At 40.2% G+C, this 21,284-nt stretch overlaps 1 protein-coding gene across 2 annotated transcripts in view; it reads right to left on the bottom strand.

Moving 5' to 3' along the window:
• ANK2 (ankyrin 2) overlaps window positions 1-21,284 on the bottom strand; it is a 382,844-nt gene that overhangs the window by 345,553 nt on the left and 16,007 nt on the right. Inside the window, exon 1 of one of the 2 annotated variants that reach the window (XM_052813314.1) lies at window positions 8,644-8,768. The exons of the other annotated variant lie outside the window; for it this stretch is intronic. The gene's annotated coding sequence lies outside the window, so the exon portion shown is untranslated. Of the gene's footprint in view, window positions 1-8,643; window positions 8,769-21,284 lie in introns of those variants that run through there. 2 annotated transcript variants of the gene reach the window in all.

Raw genomic sequence — 21,284 nt, 5'->3', positions numbered from 1 at the left:
AAAGGTGATTCCAGATCCATTTGATAAGATTCCCTTTATGTCAACAAAGAGCATGAACTACGTACATAGAGGCTGTTAGCAGACTTTACGAACAGGAGATAAGGAAAGAAGGGCAAGAAGAGAATAAAACACTACCTTCACGTCTTGCCATTCCATATATATATACACACACACACAAAATGTTGTTATATATCAATATGCATGTATATACACACACACAAATGTATTTCTCCTTCTTGAGAAATAAGTGGAGACAGTGTAGTTTAACTCGTTAAGGGGCAACAGCAAATATACTCCGAAGCACTTGCCTTCGCTATCAAGGTTAGGTTAGTGTTGAGTTATCAGCAAGAAGTAAAAACAAGATAATATAAACGCAAGTTTTGAAACCTCAAAAGTTATTACAGAACAGGTTTGTCACCCATTCGCTCTCTCTGCTTACCATCCTACAAGTAGTGAAAGAATGCAAGTCACTTATGGTCTAGCCAGTTTACAAGCATATAATTCTTGAAGTTATAACATGTTTCTGTGTCATGGGTTTTCCTAGGATTTTATAATCAAATTGCCCAAATGGATTTTTCCCTCACTCCTGCTGTGAAAAAGCCCTTTAAAAACAAAATGAAACCCCAGCTTTAGCCAACTAGGAAAACAGTGGAACTACCTATATGCTGCCAGAGGCTATTAACTATATGATTTAAAAAAAAAAAAGTCTTCAATGGATACATGTCCTGTAGCCTGTAAAACTTGCAGTCATTCTTCCTTTTGCTTAGGCTGCAGCAATTAAGACTTAAGCTATAGGACACTGAGACAAGATGTTCTCAACCACAGGACAAGTATGACAAGCAGAGGACTGACCAGATATTAAAACACTTCAGACAGCAACTACGCACAGACATAATCAAATTTTGCTTCCATAAAAAAAATGGAGGTCAAGAGAATCATGGCCAAGATTCTCCCCATCTTTCATCTAGACCATAGCATCCTGGACTTAAACATCCTTTTGAGTCCAGACAGCTAGTAAAAAAAGCAGATTTTCAAGAAAATGCATTTAGTCTAAAGCGTTCTGACCACCATTAGAGCAGACAGTTGCTGCAGTCGCTAATCTAATGCGCTGGAAGCTTTGCGCCCATTTCATACTCCTTCCTCTTCCTTCAGACAGAAAGGCCTCAAGCGTACATCATCTCTTCACTGTTATATCCTCTTTTTTATAGCTAATATAATAGCTTGTGTTAGTTGGCAATGCAACACGTTTTACTCAAGACTGCTGAGAAGTGGTTTCAGTAACATGACCACAGTCATTTGATCTATAGTCATTCAAGCACCACTCAGATACAGGTTAAAAATTTGTAGAATTAAGCAAGTATAAGGTGCACCTACCACTCTGTAAATTCATACAAATGAAGCAGGGAAAAGAGCCAACATATCAAATGTTTTGATGTTTTTTACCCCTTAGATTAGGGGAAAAACCCAAAAGGAATAAGATAAAACCCTTGGACAACGCCAAGATCTTTTCAGAGAACCACCACCAAAGATTATACACAACTCAAAAATTGGCAATTAACAAGAGCGCATAACAGAACAATTGTCTAAAAAGCAGCAAAACGAGCCAGAGGTGGTAAAGAATCAGACATGGAAGTTCTTAAGAATCAGATCCTTAAAAGCTAAAATCCAGCTCAAATAAGTGAGCCTGTGTGTATGCTGCACTTCAAGCATGCACTTCCCTGCATCAGGTCTAAATGAATCTAGCACTTTACCTGGGCCCCAGTAAAGGTCACACACTTCAGGCACTAAAAACCAGAAAAAAAACACCCCACAAACAGTAGATTAAGTTTGTGAAGTTAAATATAATCAAACACATTTTTATTTGCTACTCAATGACCATTCTCTCAGAATCGCAAAAAGAGGCAAGGGACAGGAGGAATATCTTGAAAGTCATTCCTGCATTGCACACGCTTCACTGCTGGACACCCCTCAGCCCCCAGTACCCAAAGTATACTTAGCGCCTTGTGCTGGACTGCAAGCGGAGAGGCTTGGGGGTAATTTAAGAGAGGATCACTCATCATACTCCCTCAAGGTACAGAGCTGTATAGAAATCAGAGTAGAAACACAGGATATTTTCGTATCCCTTAGGACAAACAGAGACATCTCCTGCAGTGGCATACGCTATGCCATAGGAATTCCAGTAGCTGCAGCTCTACATTATTAGCAAGTCATTTCAAAGACTAGAAATAGAAACCTTTTTCTTTTAAGTGCTTGTACACCATTACCCGATATTATTATGGAACACTAACAGCTGAACACTGCTTCACCTCCCAGAAAAAAAAACCCACACTTTTTCAAAATTAAACCAATAATTTGTTCCATAGTACATGATAATTTTGTTTAATCAGTATATGCACTCCACCTATTGCCTTTCAATCAATCAGTCAAAATCCATTTTACAGAAAAAAAAAAGACAGAGCTGAAACACTTTATCTTCCTAAACCACATACAGCAAAGAACCTGATGTGTCAACTGTAGGAAGCTGACAAGTGCGTGAACGCCTGGGAGCCGTGAGCACTCAGGCCAACAAAAGAGCAAAGAAGCGAGCCAGTGAAGATGACTTACCGAAACAAAACCCACCAAAGCAAGAAGCACTTTGTTTAATGGATTTAATTGTATTTATAAAGGTGTCTGCTGCCTCTCTGAATCAAAGCAGCAGGTCTATAAAAGCGGAGGAGTATCCTGGAAGGCATCTTAACTGACATCTTCCTTTCCAGGCATGCAACCTACACCCATCCCCGCAGCCCAGTCTTCAGCTGTTTCATTCAGCACACTTCACTCCCACAGGCGACAGCAAGGAAGCATGCAGAACAGCCAGCAGCGGCTGTGCTTCACACAGCAAGGAGAATTTCAACACAGGTACAGCAGCTGGCTGCGGAGCACGGAGCTCCACACTGTAGGACTGGTTGTACCTTTTTGTCTTTACGATCATCAGATCAGAACCACAAAGCAAATGTGGTATGAAATCAGCCCAGCTGTTCTACAGGTCAGAGCACAGACGTATAAATAAGAGTGCTCTCTAACTGCAGGCAATGAAGATTTTAATTCACTGTCATTATTTAAAAAGACTGAGAAATGAAAAAAGCCCATAATACCATGTTTATGTCAGCTCAGATCTTAACATTGATTTCTGTACTTACAAACCAGCCCTTGAATCAGTTCACCTTTTTAAAAATTGATACTTATTTCTAGTAGTCATCAACTTTCTGTTCAAGAAATAAATAGAAAATAGGAGCCCTTATAAATAGGTGCTTGCTGTTTAATATCAAAACCGTCCTGAAAACTACACTTTCTGTGTAAGGCACAATATGCAAAATTCCTTTGCAGCTAATTTTGTAGTTTCCCTCTAGGTACATTATAATTGTAAGCCATAACATTTTAATTAATCTGCACATATTAAAACCTCACCACTGCCATACACCTTTTCCCAGAAAAAACAAGAAGAAACAGCAGTAGGCTCTCTCTCCAGAACTTCAAATAGCAGAAGGGAAAATGCCTAGTGGAGATGTTTCTTATGCAAGTAAAAAAATATAGTGCCATCAATGAAGCTCGAGAACTTGAACAGGACTATAGGACTACTACAACCTCAAACCTGTGCTGAGCCACAAAATAAAAATCACAATAGAGCTCAACTATTTTTAACAGCATGTATTGAACCAGTGTACCATAAGTCAAAATAAAACTAAGGTATCATCATCTTATGCTTTTCCTAACACATGAGAAATGGCTTTAGATTCAAAATAGTCATCTTGATAACCAAGGATTTCAAGATTCTGAATTTTGTAGAAAATGTTCAAAATTAACTGCCTTGTTTTTAATGAGATATGTTGCTTGTTTTAAAAAGTTCTCTCTCCCTTACCTTCCAAAACTAATTTTCAAAGTGAGCTAAGAGATGGTGAGTCAAATTTTCTATTTTACATATATGTACATGTATGTGTCCATATTTTAAATATATATATAAACATATTTTTTAAAATAATTTTCTTCTTCTCTCCAAGCCACACTGCAAAGTTGGGAAAAGGTATAAAATGAAAGCTTTTATCAGGAAAAAAAGGGAATGGGAGAAGATGAAGACATTCCAAAATAAAGTTGAAATGAAGTCTTAGAAACAACATGAAAAGCATTTTCAGGCCACTAGTTTAATAAGAAAAGACTTTTGCAACCTAAACCAAAACAAATGATACAAACATCTCTGAAATTTAACCTATGGGCCCAGATAAAGGTCGATGAAATAGCACAGGAAAGCAGTCAAGTGACAAGTCTCAGTTTCTGGTTTCACTGCAAAGGTTGAAGATGGGATGGAGAAGAGATCTTGCGGGGGGGGGGGGAAGGCAAAAGGTTGTCTCCGGAAGAGGAACAGGTGTTAGGCTGAAAAGCTAAAATGGCATAGCTAGCCAAGTAAAAACATTGAGCTCCAAGTATACCAATTACTGACATTCTTTCAAATAGAACCTATCAAAAAATAAACGCATTCCAGATGACAATGTTAGCTGACTTGGCTGAAAGGAGACACAGTTTACACCTGTCGGGAGGGGAAGACACCAAAGAGCCAGCACCGCCGAGGGAGGCTGGGAAGGCGCAGCGCCCTGCGCGCTGCTGCGCTCCCTGGGCTACAACTGTACTTCAAAAGCATGAGAATCATGCAGACAGACAGTACCATGTCCATCCCACCTCCTGCTCAAAATGCCCAGCACATGTTAACACTCAAGTGTGAGGTTTCCCTCTGCAGCAGCCACAAAGCCAACATTGCTGAGCTTTGTGACAAAAGTGGGAATACATGCTGAAAAGCAATGGATTAAAAAGGCAACAGAATCACATTTGCATGACTGGTACGTATTTTGTATGATCATAGAACTCTAACACCATTTATATAATAAGTTGTTAGATATATTTTTTTCCATTATTATCTTAAACAGTCTATGACTAATTGCTGTGCATCATGACCCATTTAGGAGGCCTAACTTTTAATTATAAGTTTCCGCACAGATTTTAAGAACTTTCTGTTCTGTGTAATTAACCAGCCTTGATAAAGTTGTTCTGTGGAAACAATTATTTTGCTCCCAAGCAGACACATGTCCCACAGATCTACACTATCTTGTCAGTTTATTCTCCCAAGGAAGGGCTGAGGTTATGAAGATATACAAAGTTACATTTTAATTTGAATATCAGAGTTTCTGTTGTTCAAGATAACCAAACTCTTTCCACTTGGTTGAGCACCCTCAATGAATGGAACCGAACTACTTTCAGGAGTTAAATCTTCCAAAACCTAAACACCTAAAGAATTTTAGATTATAATAGCAGCAGTCACAGAAAGAGAAGTTTGCATACAATTTATCCCCGATGCATAGGAATTACATATTTATGTCTTTGTCAGAGTCTGCATTATCTTGTCATAGTTAAGACACAACAAAATGCAATGTCACATTTAACAACTGGAATGGTCTCTGAATACTAGTTCGTAATTGACAATGAACAAAGGCTCTTCTCATAGTCGCCCCAAATCAATAGTCAGGATTTACTGCCAAAATTAAGACTTAGCCCCCTTAGCTGTGCATGCTTACATGTAAGTATATTACAGTATGAACCACATTTGTAGGATAGGTTTACAAAGCACATATTAGCTAGTTATGTATGGGGCACACGCTCTTCAAATGTTTTGTTTGATATTGTATTTATGTGGTCCCCTCATAAAAGGTTGTAACACATTAACCTTCACAGCGCCCTGTAAAAAAGGAGGAAGTATCATCAACGCTATTTTACTGAAACATTTAATGACTTGCCCGAGGTCACACAGGAAATCTGCCGTGATGCAGGGAATGGCTCCTGGGATCTCAGAAATCCCATCTCAATATTCTGATGACACTGCCATCCATCCTCAGCCGTACTTAATATGACTAAATTACTGATGGCAACAAATAGCAGAATCTGACTTTCAGATGAGCTGATTTGTACAATGAGTCAATCCATAACTTTTGTCTCCTTCAGACACTTAGATAGACGGGCTGTATGCCCAGCATGTTATAATAACCCTGAAAAGCTTCTGGCTCAGGCTGCAAACACATTAGCATTAACTTAAATCTGCTGCTTTGTTTACTATACAAGATATCTGCTTCTGCTCTATGCCTAAGTGATACCAATTAAAGAGACCCAAATACGGAGCTTACAGAACAGTTTACGACACAAGACTAAAGCTACCCACTAATACAAAATTTAGTAAACTTCAGCTGGTATTTATTCCTCCAAAGCATAATGGTCTGACAGTCGCTTTTTTCTTCTCCAGTCATGGACTTGTCATGATTTACATTCAAAACCTTCACAAAAAAGTGGTTCCAAAAGCATTAGAAACTGGGTGCACTCCTGCTGCTTCTGAAATGGATTAACGTGACTCCAGTCTTGCATCCATGTAACTACAGATTACAGCGAAACCACCCTTGATTTAAGCTACTGGAGAGCAAGACAGGAAAAACACCAAAAATTCTGCTCTTTCAGCTGTTTAAACCCATTACAGAGTCAACATGGTCATAGAGGTACCAGAGTAAATCACTCTGTGGGAGAGGACATCATTCAGTAACAAGAAGCTTTTCTTACTTCTTTAGAGTTACAAATGTAGCAGGCCTAGGAGGGGTCTAATTACACTCCGAATACCCAAGCAACATGGGAAGTGATAATTTATTGACCATATCAGTGTAGTTTAATGCACAGACTGAAAAGACAATTCAAGGATTGCATCCAGACCCCTGAATTACCCACAGCTTGCTAGGGTAAGCAGATAGCTGCAAGCCAATGAAATAATCTGACAAAACCATAAGCAAGATTTATAATAAAACCATACTTCACTTGTACTGGGTTTTAGTGAAATAAGAGGAAGGTAAGATTTATTTATCTTTTTATTTTTAAATGCTTAGAAACAAGTTCAAGAATCATTACCAAGACACCCTGCTGGAATCCAGAGTCGCTAATTACCCAGATGGGCAGCTAAGGAGCCGATCCAAAAATCTATCCAGGTCAGTGGAGTCCTTTTTATCAACCATAGCGGCCCTCAGATCAAGCCCTAGAATACCAGTGCTGACCTGACTAGTACTGGTTTATTCTTTAAACTCAAGTGATAATTACCATCAAGTGCCAACCCTTGCACGGCTCTGCCCTTTTGAAAGCACATAGATGTGGGAATAAGAACGATATACAATGCAAAAATGAAGTAGCATAGAACATAAAATGGCAAAAAAGCTTATTAAAATGTGTTTTCTTGCTTTTCTATACTTAACCAACTCTTCAGCCTTGTGCTACCAAAAAAAGCGGAGGTTTCTGAGCAAGAAGTGCAACATAGACTCGAGAATGCATTTTCCAGCAGCTACAACATGCTACTTTGCTTCCAGTAACACCTCCACAAAGATCGAGCCCATTTTGCAGAAAAATGAGACAAGCAAACAGCAGCAGGAGTATTTCACAAACACGACCCCATATAAAGTCACTCATGGCAGTTTACGCATGTTCTTAGAATGTGTTTTCCCTCTTCAACACTCTACGACAGAAAAACAAGAGTAAAACAACCGAGACGAAATTAGGAAAGATGAATTTACATCACTGGTAATTCCTTTCTTCCCCACCCCCTACAAAAAGATAGGAAGTTAGAAGCAAAAGCAAAGGTTAAAACAATCTGTATTGGGAACAGCTGACACGCCCAAGGGCCTTATTCAATGCTCCATCCTGAGCTTCTGCACAGTCAGAATCTGTACACTGCTGCCAATGAAGCCATAAACCTGTAAATCGTTCAGTAAAGCACCTCACATGAACAGCCTCTACATTCAGTCGTTTAATATCAGAAACGCTAACTAGTGTTGCTTGATCATATTATGAGAGGAATTAAATACGAAGCAAGGGACTTAACATGTTTGTCTACTACTCAGGCTCCTCGAGGAGAAAGAAAGGAAAGGAAGAAAACCTCAGGAACTGAGGACATTTTGCTTCCCCCGAGCCCTCGTTCATTTAAACGGAAGAATCAAAAACCCTGACAATCTCCTCTAGCAACCGCCTCCCACCACACTAAGGGTAAAATTCTTTTGGACAACTCTTTACAGAGAGTACAGGAATTATTGACAAATCTCGCTCTGCGTCTTCCCAATCAGCACAATGATTATTCCCACCCAAGGACTGCAGAAATGCAGAGTTTGGCACAGCTGAAGCAAGCCCCCCTTCCATGCGGTTCTTCCAGAGATGCTGCAAGAGCACCTGCATCTACCCTCCTTAGACTGCTCCGGCATGTCACAGAAAAAACCTCTCTGCTTCTAGCGGTTCAAACGGGGGCTCACTATCCGATGCCCCCGTCTGCCTGACGTATTACTTTGCCAGAAGGCAGACTTCCTGTTTCTACTGAAAGAAAAAGAGTTCCGATTATCACTCCCTGCTATGTATTTTAATGGTTTCTTACAGAGTACAAGTTCTGGGGTTGCCATCAACAAATACCAATGGGAGGAAAAAAAAAAAAACACAAAACACCACCAACCAAAAAAACCAACCTGAAAACCCCACACCACCCAAACCGCTGCCAAAAACCACAATACCCTTACAACTGCTCTAGACGGAAAGGGACCCCGGCTAACTTACGCGCTGGTGTATTTCCTTTCTCAGCGCCGCATTCTGGAAAGCCTCCCTTCACAACACCGGTGATCCCAGGCTGGCTGCCGCAAGCCGCGGGCGCAGGCAGCCCTCCTCCCGCCGCTCCTCGCAAGTGACAGCGCCGAGCAGGGAAGCCCTCCCTCTTCCCCTCCTTCCCTCCCTCCCGCTCCCGGTATGTCAAAGCCACCTCACGGCAAATCTGAAACGCCAGCACGTCGGACGGCGCGGAGACCGCTCCTGCCCCCGCGGCCAGCCGCCGGCCGGTGGGGACAGCCGGGCCCCGCCAGCCCCGGCCCCGCGACGCGGCCCCTCGCTGCGACCCGGCGGCGGCTGGGCGCTACCGGGCTCCTGCGGGGCGGAGGCTCCGCTCCCGTCCCGTCGTGACCGCTCCCCACCCGCGCTGTGACACCAGCGGAGGCGGCCCCGGTCCCGCGCCGCTCCCCCCGGCCCCCCGCTTTAAACCGTGCCCGCAGCGGGGCGCTGGGGCAGAGCCGCTGCCCCGGGGCGAGGCGAACACGCGTGGGGCTCCGGGGCTTCTCGACGCGCCGGTGCGGCCCCCGGGCCCATGTCCCCCTTTGCCGAGCGCGGCTGTTGGAGTGCTAGCTCTTACTGGGGGAGGCGAGGGAAACCATACCGATTCGGAAAAACCAGCGTCAAACAGACTATAAACACCACAGACCGATACGGCTGCTTTTTATTCCCCCACTCCCCTCTTCCCCCTCCTTCAGCTGGGTAGGGGGTACGACCTGGGCTTCAGGAAACATCACTTGAGACAGGGGCTGGCAAGTTACGAAAATGCTAGCAACCGTAGCAGTGCCAGAGCTGGGGAGGGGGGGGTAGGAAGAAGAGGGAAACTGAGGAAAGCAGCTGCTTCCAAAGTTTTGCTGAGCTAGCTAGGAGGCCAGCTGACAGACAGTGGTAGTTTTGTTTAAAAAGACACCTCGGTTTGCTTCACTGCTGCATTATAATACACCTCCATGACTACAGCTCTGCTAAACTATTGATGCTTAAGGTGCAAAGCTCAAGTAAAAAAGTAAGTCTAAGCCAGTACTTAAAAGTAGCACCCGAAGGCAAAACCCTAGGAAAGGGAAGGCTGGGAGAACTAGGGACAGAAGGAAAGGCACATCATGGGATAGGGCTGGCAGAAAGCAAACAGCATGTCACCGCCAGCAGTGAAACACAAGACAATAGAGCCCCTGCTTCAACAGCTCCACATCATATTTCTGCCCATGATAATTCAAATGGTCTGAAGAGCAGTCTTCAGCTGCACTGACCATGAAAAGCACAGAACACAGTGGTACTCAGGTAAGACCATACGGGGGGCTCATTTGGATTCTGTAAAGGTAACTATCACAAAATTAAAAGGGAGCTTAATCTTATAAAGTATCAAAAAGGTCACTCGATACAAATGCCTCATTAAAGTGCATTTTTATTTTTTCCCCTCCATGCCTTGTTGCCTATTACTGTGGGTTTTTTCCCCCCAATGAACTTTAAGAGCTTTAAGGAACTAGTTTAATACAGGAAAGCAGAAGTTAATTTGATCACAAAGATTTAGGTCAACTTCAGTTCAAGACCTAACCAGGTCTCATTTAAGTAAATGGCTGGTATTCCTACCAGTTTAACAGAGGGCCACATTCTCATAACCACACATGCAGTAACCAAGAGGATTTTTCAAGTAAATTTGCTACTCTATCCGATCCTTCATATTACAAGCACAGATGCAAGTCTCCTTTTTGAGCAAAAAATAAATTGGCAGAACATTGCGCTGCAGACGAGAACAGAGCAGGTCAGTGAGGTAACGGTCACTGTGAAACAGAAGGAAATATTCTAGGTCAGCAATCGTAAAATTTATTTTCTAAAGGGCTTTCAGAAAATACCATCATTTACATTGTGGTTCAAAGACGACAGGCAACACCTCATTCTTCTTCTAATATATCATCGCATCAGCATAGAATGGACAAAGTTTGCTGCTCTTAAATTTTTAGGGCTTCCTCAGTACAATAATAAGATCTAACAGTGAGGGGTACTAGATGTTTTCCCTAGCTGTGCAGTTTTCTAAGAAAAAAGTTCTATATTAAGCGTACAAAAATCTTGTAGTGCAAGCACATGGATCTTGAAGACTGAACTGTTTCAGCCACATAAGGTTTGATAATTTTATTAAAAAAATAACCCACACATCAAGAAGTAACAGAAGACAGGCTTTGACATGCTATTTAAATCACCAGATTGGAGCAAGGGTTAAAGAGAACAGGAAGTACGAAGAAATGCAAAAATAGAAAGTATTCTGTGATGCTATATACATTAGCTCTGGTCAGTGCTATCTGGAACTGATTCTGAGAAAGCTTTAACAGTTCTCAATGATCCTCCCATTAAAACTGTAACTGAGGTTAAGATAGTTATGCTAGAATTTTTTTTAACAGACCTCTTTCCGTACTTCCTCCCCCCTCTGAATTAATTGTGTTATGCTTCCACACCACTGACATAAAATTACTATAGTGACCTACAGCTTCATTCTGAGACCAAAGGAAGTAGCAGTATTCTCAGTGCAGCCTGATGAGGCAGGGTATTTTGAATCCTGCAGCACAAAACATCCAAGTACAATATGAAGGAAGCCAGGAATAAAGCAAGCTAGGAAATTGCTGCATTGAAATATGTGGCATGAAACATTCATTTGTTTTTCCCTATTCCTCCTTCTCTCATTTTCCAGATACATCTAAGTTGGTTCATTCATAGCAAATGAAATCGATAATGCTTTTATCTCCGAGCACATAAAGAGTTCAGCACAATGCTGCACCCCTTTCAAATCTAACCCTTTCTGGAATTAAACAGGAACAAATCCCAAGTGTAAAAGAAATGCTGGAGCAGTCCCAGCATAGCCATATAGGTTTGGTTTTGGGGTTTTGTGGGGTTTTTTTGTTTGTTTTGTTTTTTTAAGAGGTAAATACATACATGTATACATACACAGGGGCTCTGAAAAGGACAGGGAAATCAACAACGTTTCAATGCCTCTTAGTGGATTGCATTGGGTGTCAAAGCAGCCAAAGTAGGAGTCTCCTCTCTCTTGGGCAGGGGAGCAAACCATTTCATTAATTAAAGCTGTTCTTCCACACTTCATTTTCTGACACTTGAGCAGTCCAGCCTCCCTCAGTCACAGTTGCCTTGCCATGGGCAGAACAGAACATGCCACTGGGCTCAAGCCAGAGGCTGTGCTTTTGAGGCTGATGATTTGTGACTCAGCTCAGTAAGAAATTAAAACCAACCCACCCACCCAACAGGTTTCTATCCAAAGATGCATTTCAAGGAGGACACTCATACCCAGCAAACTTTAGAAAGTCTTTTCCACCATGGAGTTAAAGTCTTTCTAGATTACAACATAACTTAGAAAAAGAAGTGGCCAAAACAACCTGTCAGCAGCCAGCAGAACGAGGAGCAGTTTTCTCCTGCTAAAGAATACTTCGAGGGTTTCACCATAAAATAAGGAGTTTTCTTTTGCATAGCAACAGACTACTAAAGCAAAACAAAATATTTCTCTCCAGCATTAAGCCCTTCAGAAATAAGGTAACAAAGCCAACTCTGAGAAAAGCCCTTCATGTGCTATCTCATAAACTACTTAACAAGGAACAATTTTCACCTTCCTGACAGAGCAAGCCACAGAGCATGAGCAGCACTTGCCAAACACACATTAGCCCATGTCTACATAACAGCTTTGAAGTACAGCAGATCAGAGCCTTGGCTATTTCAAAAGTGAGTTTGTTAGTTTGGGTTTGTTTGGTTTTTTTAACTTCATTCTTCACAACAGTTACTTCATGAATATAACGGCAACAGCTCAGAAATCCCTCTCAAAAGGAACTGCTGCTGAAGTGATTGATCAGAAGTTTTATACAAAAAGCAGATCCATATTCTTCCCAGGGGAGTCTCCACCTGTAGAAAGATCAAGATGACATCTACCCACCCATTTGGGTCCTGGCCCACTCAAAAAAAAAAATTATTTCTTTCCTTCTGCCAGTTCTGTCCCTACGTTACCTATCCATCACTAACCCCAAACCAACTTCCACAGAATCACTTTCATCAGGTAATGGGAAAAGCAAAGAGGAAGCATGGCACTTATGTCCTTGACTTCCTCTTCCAAAACTTGGTGGTTTTGAAAGGAGGAGAATCAGGAAACATAATATGGCCAAATTAACAAGTGAAGGAAGCTCACTTTTTGGTTGAAAGGTTAACTTGAAAGAATTGTTCTATACTCTTTCTGTTTTTCCTCACTGTTGTTTGCCTTCCCCTTCCTCCCCCTCAAAGCCCTACTGGTAATGGAATCTAACTTCATTTACAGTGTAGGCAAAAGGAAGTTCTCTGGTACTTCTTAATTTCCAGCATTATGTCTTGCTAATTGAATTTCTCTGCATCTCTGTTTAGTGTTTGGGACATAATTGAAAGAGGTGGTTCCTACAGTTCAGCCACCAGCATGAGCCAACCTAAAGATTTCCAAAGCTCATGACAGGAACGAGCAGCTTAAACCTAATAATTCCCTGGGGAGCCAGAACCAGAGCAGGTAGCTTCCATCAACACACACAGAGATGACTACACTGTAACCCTTACAGACACACAGATCCACACAGACTGGATCTACTCTACAATACCCAGCAAAACTTAGATTCTGATTTTTTTTTTTCCAAGAAAAGCTGTAGTCTGGTATCACATCGATTCATCCTACAGACTGCGGAAATCAGAGCTACAGCGCTCTCTCTGAGATAACAGAATTTGCTGTAGAGTACAAAGTTAGAAAAAAATCACATTTCTGCTAATTGAGTACAACTTTTCTTAAGGCTTTCGCCTGCCCCAAAGGGCTGCTTGCTGTCTTTTGGGATTAAAGTCACTGCAGAAGCCTTTGGAGTGTGCCAAGTGCAACTTGCCCTTGCACATAGACCATAGCAAAACCAAACTGTCAAAATTTATTGAGAATACTTTTTCCACTACACCTAGGGGATAGTTGGGAGAAAGTGTTTTGAGGAAAATGAGCAGATCCTGAAGCCACAGAGTAAGATGGTGACAGGAGGCCATGTGAGCAGGGGGACAGATTTTATAGTGTCTTCTATTTCCACTTGGGGGTGGGGGGAGAGTTCTCCGTATTGAGATACACCCCATCAGCCTACAAATTTATCTGTACTTTTAAACACAAGCTTCTTGTTAAACAGCAACAATTAAAAAAAACTCCTCAGCACATTATATATTTTAATGGAACCATCCTTGACACGCGATATGAAGGCAAATTCGTTTCCTGTCAGCCTGACTCAGTCTAATGGACTTTGAAGCTGCAGTTTTTCCACTCCTCTTAATGACTTGTTGCAATGGAGATGAGTGCTCTGCGTACAGCAATGCCATCTTCTGGCACAGTTCCTGTGAGAAAGAGAACTTGCTGAATACCACTAAAAGAAAGCTCCTGTTTTGGGAAAACAGAAACTCAGACTCCACAATAAATCTCTGATTTTCCCCTCTCCATTGCACATAATGTTGGGCTTTAATTGTTCAAGCAGTGAGAACGCACACAGTGCGCTGTAGGAGCAAGCTTGCTCAAGTGTCTCTTAAAGGCACACCAAGTACATCACCAAGAGCGAAGACTTACACAAACTCACAGGTAAAGCACTGCGGTTGAAGACGTGGATGTGTTCAAAGTTCATCAATGCAGGAACCTGGCAGGAAGGGCAAGTAGTCAAACAGAGCCAACCTTGCATATCCCTGGGAAAATGCTTTCTTTATCAGCAAACATTTCACACATGTGATTTATTTTACTTTTGTATTCCCAGCCAGAAAAATCTATATTAAGCAACAGCAAAGATTGAAAACACATGCTATTTACATTAAGGAAGTAAACAAGACTAGCAATTCATAACTTCCTCACAATTCTGACTTTCTCCTGAAATATCTCTATTTGTCATTTGTAAGTATAGTAGGACAGGCTTAAGATAAAGATTTCCCACTAAAACTAATACCTATACTTTTTTTCCAAAATTTACAAGGTTCATCCTACAGTATGTATTGAGAGTACAGATTTCAAAGACTGAACAAGAAAGTCAAATCTTAAATAGTTCTTCTCTGAAATAATACTTGAGGAGAAACAGCATTGTGGAGTTCTAATTTACTGTGTCATTTGATACCAAAAGACCACCCTGGGAATCAGATGTGCTGCAGAGATGGTAACCTTGCAACCTTGGCCAAAACAGCCCATGCCCTGTTTCTTCTCAGATACCACTACCACCAGTAAAACAACAACCGGCAGGCAAATTAGTCAATTCCTTTCTCTGACATTTGCATTCTGCAACTCATCCAGAGATCTCAAAAACACCCCAACTTTGCAGCACCCATAAAAACACAGTTTCATTTGCTCTCCACCAATGAAAAACTATTTGAGGAAATCTTTTGTGAATGAAATCAGCCACTCTGATTCTCATATATTTGTTCATTCAGGAAGTATCACTTCCACGTGGTTATTTTATAAAAGAAAATCATATTTTAAGTGTGCTTTCACATTCAAGAAAAATACTTTGGGCTGTAGTTTGTAAAACTGTTGGACAAAGCTGAAAGCATTCTGCTTTCATGTCCAATTTCTTTGATGATTTCCGTTGTCTTGCCTCTGCTTCTTTCCCACTATCTCAGTTTTGTTTTCCTCTTTTTTCTCTCCCCCATGTTTCTTTCAATTTCCATAAAAATGAGCCTTCCCCAACTTCCCTGTACTAAAGTTATCTTCTCTTGCTTTTGCTACTGCCCTAAGTTAAATGCAGTTTTTACAGATGGCTCCCTCTGTAAACAGTATAGCCTCCATCAATGTTTGTAAGTAGCCTCTTAACACACACAGATGTGCAAAACCACAGAAAACATTTATTTTAGAAGAAAGTTTACCAGTTACTTTTTATTTTATAGAAGAATTTCATAGGTTTTGGACTTGTATAAGATACATGACAAATACCACCAAAACGGTTCTCAAAGCACTTCAAGTCCTAGATTTCCATCTTATGTTGGTGAACAGATTAACAGGCTGTCCCATCAGAGGTCTCATTTTGGACATCAGTGATAATCAGATGCTTTCTACATTGCAAAGTCCCCATCCTCCTTATGGCAGTGCCAGGAAGAGAAAAGATAAGCATGAGAGACTTTGGATGCTTCTACAGGGCACAGCAAAAACAGTCACCTGCCTGATCATGATGCCAGCATGGCAAGAGGTGGTACTTTCCAAATAGGAGTAGATTCTTTCTGCAAAATGTAAGCATGCTGACATCTTCTAAATCCCTAATCTTTCAATTTGGGCTTCCTACACTGATGCTCACAAAATTCAGGTTTGTTTTAACATCAGTTGGAAAGAACAACCTTTTTGACAAACCAGGCTGTCTGAATACATAGCATCTTGGCCTGGCATGACTCATAAGGCTGTGCCCCAACAGAAAGCACTTCTCAATCTACACTGCTAAAGCATTAAAAGGAAATGAGAGCAAGAAATACAGAGTTTTGCAGCCACAAGAATTGCTTTAGGAGCTGGCCTAATTATTTGAATTACATTCAAGTTGCATGACTTCATCTCTCAAGTCTTAAGAGAATCTGTACAAAAAAAAATGCTGTCTGAAACGACTTCTTAGGTGTCTGTCTAAAAGAGAAAACTCCCAAGTAAACTGTTTCCCACGTTAAGTGTGTCTAGAGACTCTTGTTCCCATAGATTCCCATTAGACGAAAGTCAAGAGTTACAGATATGCTCCATTCTCTCAGCAATTCTTACTAGTTGATAATAATTCCCTTTCAGAGATTTTATATTTAATCTTTCACAATATTGAATATTTCAAGATTAATATGCTTTGATCAGATTCTTTGCTCATATTCTCTCTGAAAGAGGGGAAGCATGTATGGAGGCATGGCCAACAGTTCAAGTGGATTTTTCAAAAACTGTTTTGGTTTATCTGATAAGCCGTTTAAGAGCCAGCCTAAAAAAACAGCCAGCCAGGCACTTCCAAGAAAACAAGATTATTACTGGAAGTATCTTCAGTGAAATAAAGTTTATCCTCTGGACACATTCACATAACAACCACTAGCACAGTCCTAACATATGTGGTAAATAGAATAGACAACCACAGTCACTCAAAACATGAATCTGAAGAGCTGACGCAATCAGGTTTAGTTTTAAGGCCCATTCAGCCAAACATTTGTTTGTTTCTTCCTCTGTGGGGGAGACCAGTCATTCAAAATAATATTGCTTGGGACTTTCCAGCCCAATTTTCAATCACTCTTGGATTTTTTTTAAGAGTAGTTGAACATTCGATTTTTGTAATCATCAAGCAATACAGCAAATAACACAGTACATCTAGCAAATACAAAGTAGCTGTAGAATAAGCAATGCTCCAGCAGAGCGACTGATGTGAAAACTGTGCTATACTTTTTGGAAGCTGCATATTTAGTTTTCCCTTACTTTTATGATAAAACTGTAAGTTACTAGTTTAAAACTACTCCTGTATCTCAGTTATTTAGGCATTAATGCATACAATACCAGGACAAAAAGCTGAATTTTTTTAATCTTACAGTTCCATCTCACAAGTGACACATGGAAGTTAACCACGCTTCCACTACAACTGTGCCTGCAAACAGCTTATAATACACCAGGGCAACTTCCAGAGGCGAGAAGGATACAAACTGGCATGCTTGGGAAACAGCACAGCCAAGATGCAGATGTTTGAAAGCAAAAGCTACATTCTTACCTCAGCTATAGCAATTTTTCTCAGCATGAGAAAACAGCAGGCTACCTGACAAGTTTTTGCAGAGATGCAAAATCAAGATCTGGTCTCTGATAGCTGTAAAGTCAACCTCTCATAAGGTTAAAAAAGAAACAACAATGAAGAACTGCCACCAATTTCAAGATCTCATTATCTGAGCTGTCTTCTCATACAGGTTTAATAGGTTCAACCTTTGCTGACTCTGGCAAAGCTACAGTAAATGAAGACTTCTCTTCCCATAGGTATACCCAATATATGAAAAAGCTTCAGAAATACAAACCAAATCAAATTGAAAAGCACTTAGGGCCAAATGTAATAATTCTGCAGATCAGTAGCTGAACACAGTGAGTTTTTTTACTACTGAGTTAACTCTTCAGGAGACCATCCAACCACATGAACAAGGTCATCTTACACATGTGCCTAGAGGGTTCTTCATGCAACACAGCTGTTTAACTATAGTCCTTCTTTTGCAAGGGCAGTTAAAAACCTGAGGAAAGCACAGAAGACAGTCTGTGATACACAAACCCATTTATACACAGGACATCTGAAATATGTACACTGTTCAAATATTTGGCTAGTTGAGTTATACAACTTTAAAAAATTCATGCATCTGGGAAAACACAACCATTTCCCATGTCTACTCATGTCCAAATTCCTCATGAGTTACCCCCATAATATAAATTTGGAATCAGAAGTGAAGTATTTGTCTTGTCAAATCATGTAGACCAGTAACCAGTTTTCAATAGTATTTTTGTCTGGCAACACAGTCCAATAGTGGGTTCTGATAGCAACACCAAGCATTTGTTGGGTTTTTTTAAACTTTTTTCCCCCCACTGTGTTCAAAGTAAAACTAATTGGTCTTTCATCAGTGCAGTTTTAAAATGAAATGAACCAAAACAACACAACTCTGTGGAGCCTGCGTTTGGGGTAGCAGATGACACCCTTGCTGCTCTCCACCACATTTCAGAGCTGGCTTTGACACCTAGCTCACTGTTCTCTTTGGAGCAGCAGCTTGATGCCAGCTGAACAGATCAGTTGTTAGGTAAAACAAGATTACTGAATGTTCCTTCTTCAAGGAGGCAAGACATGAGTTTTCATCAGGCAAAGAATCATGACTGATGACACATCTCAAAAAATTGAAACAGACTTCTTAAAATACCTTTAGGTTGACATAGATGCCCATCTACCCTTTAAAAAGTTACATTTTTTGTATCCTCTGTTGTGGGCAATACAGACACATAAAAAGCTCAACACATTCAACCTGCCTAAACCAAGACAAAAATTAACCTCCACCTGCAATCTGCAACATTTCATTTAGGCTTCAAAAAAAAGGAGAGAAGATTGCCATCTTTCCCAATTCCTTCTTTCCAACTGTTCTGGTCAGCAGCGTAAATTTTTCACATCAGTTTTACAGCCTCACAGTGGAAGGGAAAAAGTCTTCCGTCTAATGACTGGTTTAATGTAAGTAATGTACATCCAGATGCAAGACTGCTTTCACTTTTGACAGAAGGTAATCCTCAACAGAGACATTTAGTTACAATCAAGGGCTACATTATATCCCCAGTTCGATTTCTACAGGTTTTCCATCTACAGGGGGTATATAAAACTGACTCAAAATGCCCGATGCAAACCATTATTCAGTACTTACACATTAGAAGAGAAGGATTTCTCCAAATGCATACTGATATCTATATGCATATTTATGTTCTTCTAAATTTGATAGTTAAATTGCGTAAAAATTACTTCAATTTTACATGAAAAGAGCTTTGAGTGAAATATATAGTCATTAAGATAATTAAAAATGCAATAGAAACATCACCCTTCATAGTTATTCCATGGCTTCCACTGGATTTTAACCATAAAAAAGTCAACGGCTCAGCTATCATAATCTACATTACCATGCTAAGTGTTCTGCCATACATAATTCCATCTTCCTACAAATGGACCAAAAATACATATGTGTGTCACCTCTAAATGAGAAAATTTAATTTTAAGTGCACTTCTGAAAAGACATTTATCTTTGTAATTGCATTTAGGTCAGGATTATTTTATGACAAATACAGTCATTATGACAACTACAGATATAAATAGTTTAAGACAAAGATTCAAGAAATCACCCATTTACAGTAAGAAATTTTTATTGTGTTTGATTTCACAATACTTGAATACTTAACTTTTCCTGCTCTAATCTTTTCAACTTTCTACAATATGAAAAAAAGCTCTCTTCAGAACATACCCTAAGCCAGTATTTTCCAATTTTTCTCTTCCACATAAGTGTATCATTGTGTGCTACTCTAGCCACTTCACTAGAAAACTAAGTCTAGAGGGTTCACTGCAATTTCTTCATTAAGTATAAAGTCTTTGGTACATATGCTTCCTATTAGATCTTTAAAAATATATACTACCAAAGCAAAAAGAACAGACATCAAGTAAACCTGCCTTTATCTTTCAACAAAAAGCATTACACTCTTTTGATTAAGACTTCATATCGCCTTTTCTACAACAGTGTATATTCTACAGCTGAGCTGTTGTTTTAAGTAGCCAGCTTCAAAACATTTATTGTTACAAAATAATTTCTTTTAGGGAATTGTTTAGCAAAGAGACTACGTATTCTGCAACAATGAGCCACTCCATGCACTTAAAAATTAATTCTTCAGGGTGTACATATAAGCCTTAGAAATTCCATTTGAAATCCAGCTTAATTAAAATTCAAGATAAAATTAGTTTAGATATACTATTATCTCTCCAACCTCTTACAAGAGGTGTTTTGCAACATAAGCTTACATCACTTATTCTAAGTAATCATTGGCAGTGTATTCCACAAGTAGAACTTAACTAAAAAGGATTAATAACATGTTCTTTATGCAGCCCTGAAATTTGCTGCCCTTAAGTGAATGCTGATTTTGTGACTTTTGCAGAAGCAACACAGCCTAGTAAGGAATTTTAAGCTGTAGCTGAAACTAAGGTAACCAACTTCCTCAATTTCTTGTTTAATAGCAGCAGGAATGGATAGGTAATTGTTTTACTTTCTGGGGTTTGTTTGTCATAGCAATAGTATTGTAGGAAGCTGGAGAGCTGACTTGGAGCTTGTTTTTACAGTACATGGCATTTCTAGTATTTCAAATTGATAGATCATAATTAGCATCAGTCATCAGGAATTTCTATTATTCATCTCAAAAAAACCCCATGATACTGTTGCTCAATTTTCTACAACTAAAATGAATCTGTACACTAACTCTGCAAATCCTCAATGAAAACAAAAAGTAAAAAAAAAAATCACAGATGCAATACACCCATACTTTCAGGGAAAACTGTTATGGGGAAGAGATGCGTAGGCTGTATTATTGCTACATGTTGGTGATGCACCGGTAAAACTCAATGTCAAAAGCTCCTGCAGACACAAGTCAAATTAAAGCTCAATGAGACAACAGAAGGAGTAGAAGTTGGCTACCTCCTCAACTTTCAAATGCCTCGAAGGACGGATCCTCCAGGAAGTTTAAATAATTTTAGATTAGCAAAACTTAAAAAGGCAAGACAACCTCTATTCTATCGTGAGTACCCTTTCAGGCTATCTAGTATTTCTTAAAACACCATTCCAAACAAAGGAGATGCCAGTTTCATCAAGTGCAGCCAATAACATAAAACCTTGACAGGGACTTCTTATGCTTTTCTATCCATTAATATATTTGGCCATCACCTGACAAGAAGACTAGAAAGCTGCAGAACCAAGCCCAGCCAGCAAGGGGGCCTTAGCTGCCTGAGCCATGGAACCCTGAACAACTTACAGGGGAATATGGCGCACACAACACTCCGGCTGTCTGGCGGGCTGTGTCACCTCATGTCTGGCTGGATGCATGTGCTACCATAAACAGATAACCCAAAGTG

This window comes from Harpia harpyja, chromosome 2, assembly GCF_026419915.1.
Source record: "Harpia harpyja isolate bHarHar1 chromosome 2, bHarHar1 primary haplotype, whole genome shotgun sequence".
NCBI lineage: Eukaryota > Metazoa > Chordata > Aves > Accipitriformes > Accipitridae > Harpia > Harpia harpyja.
Note: the sequence above shows the minus strand (reverse complement) of the source record. Positions and strands in the feature narration are given on the sequence as shown.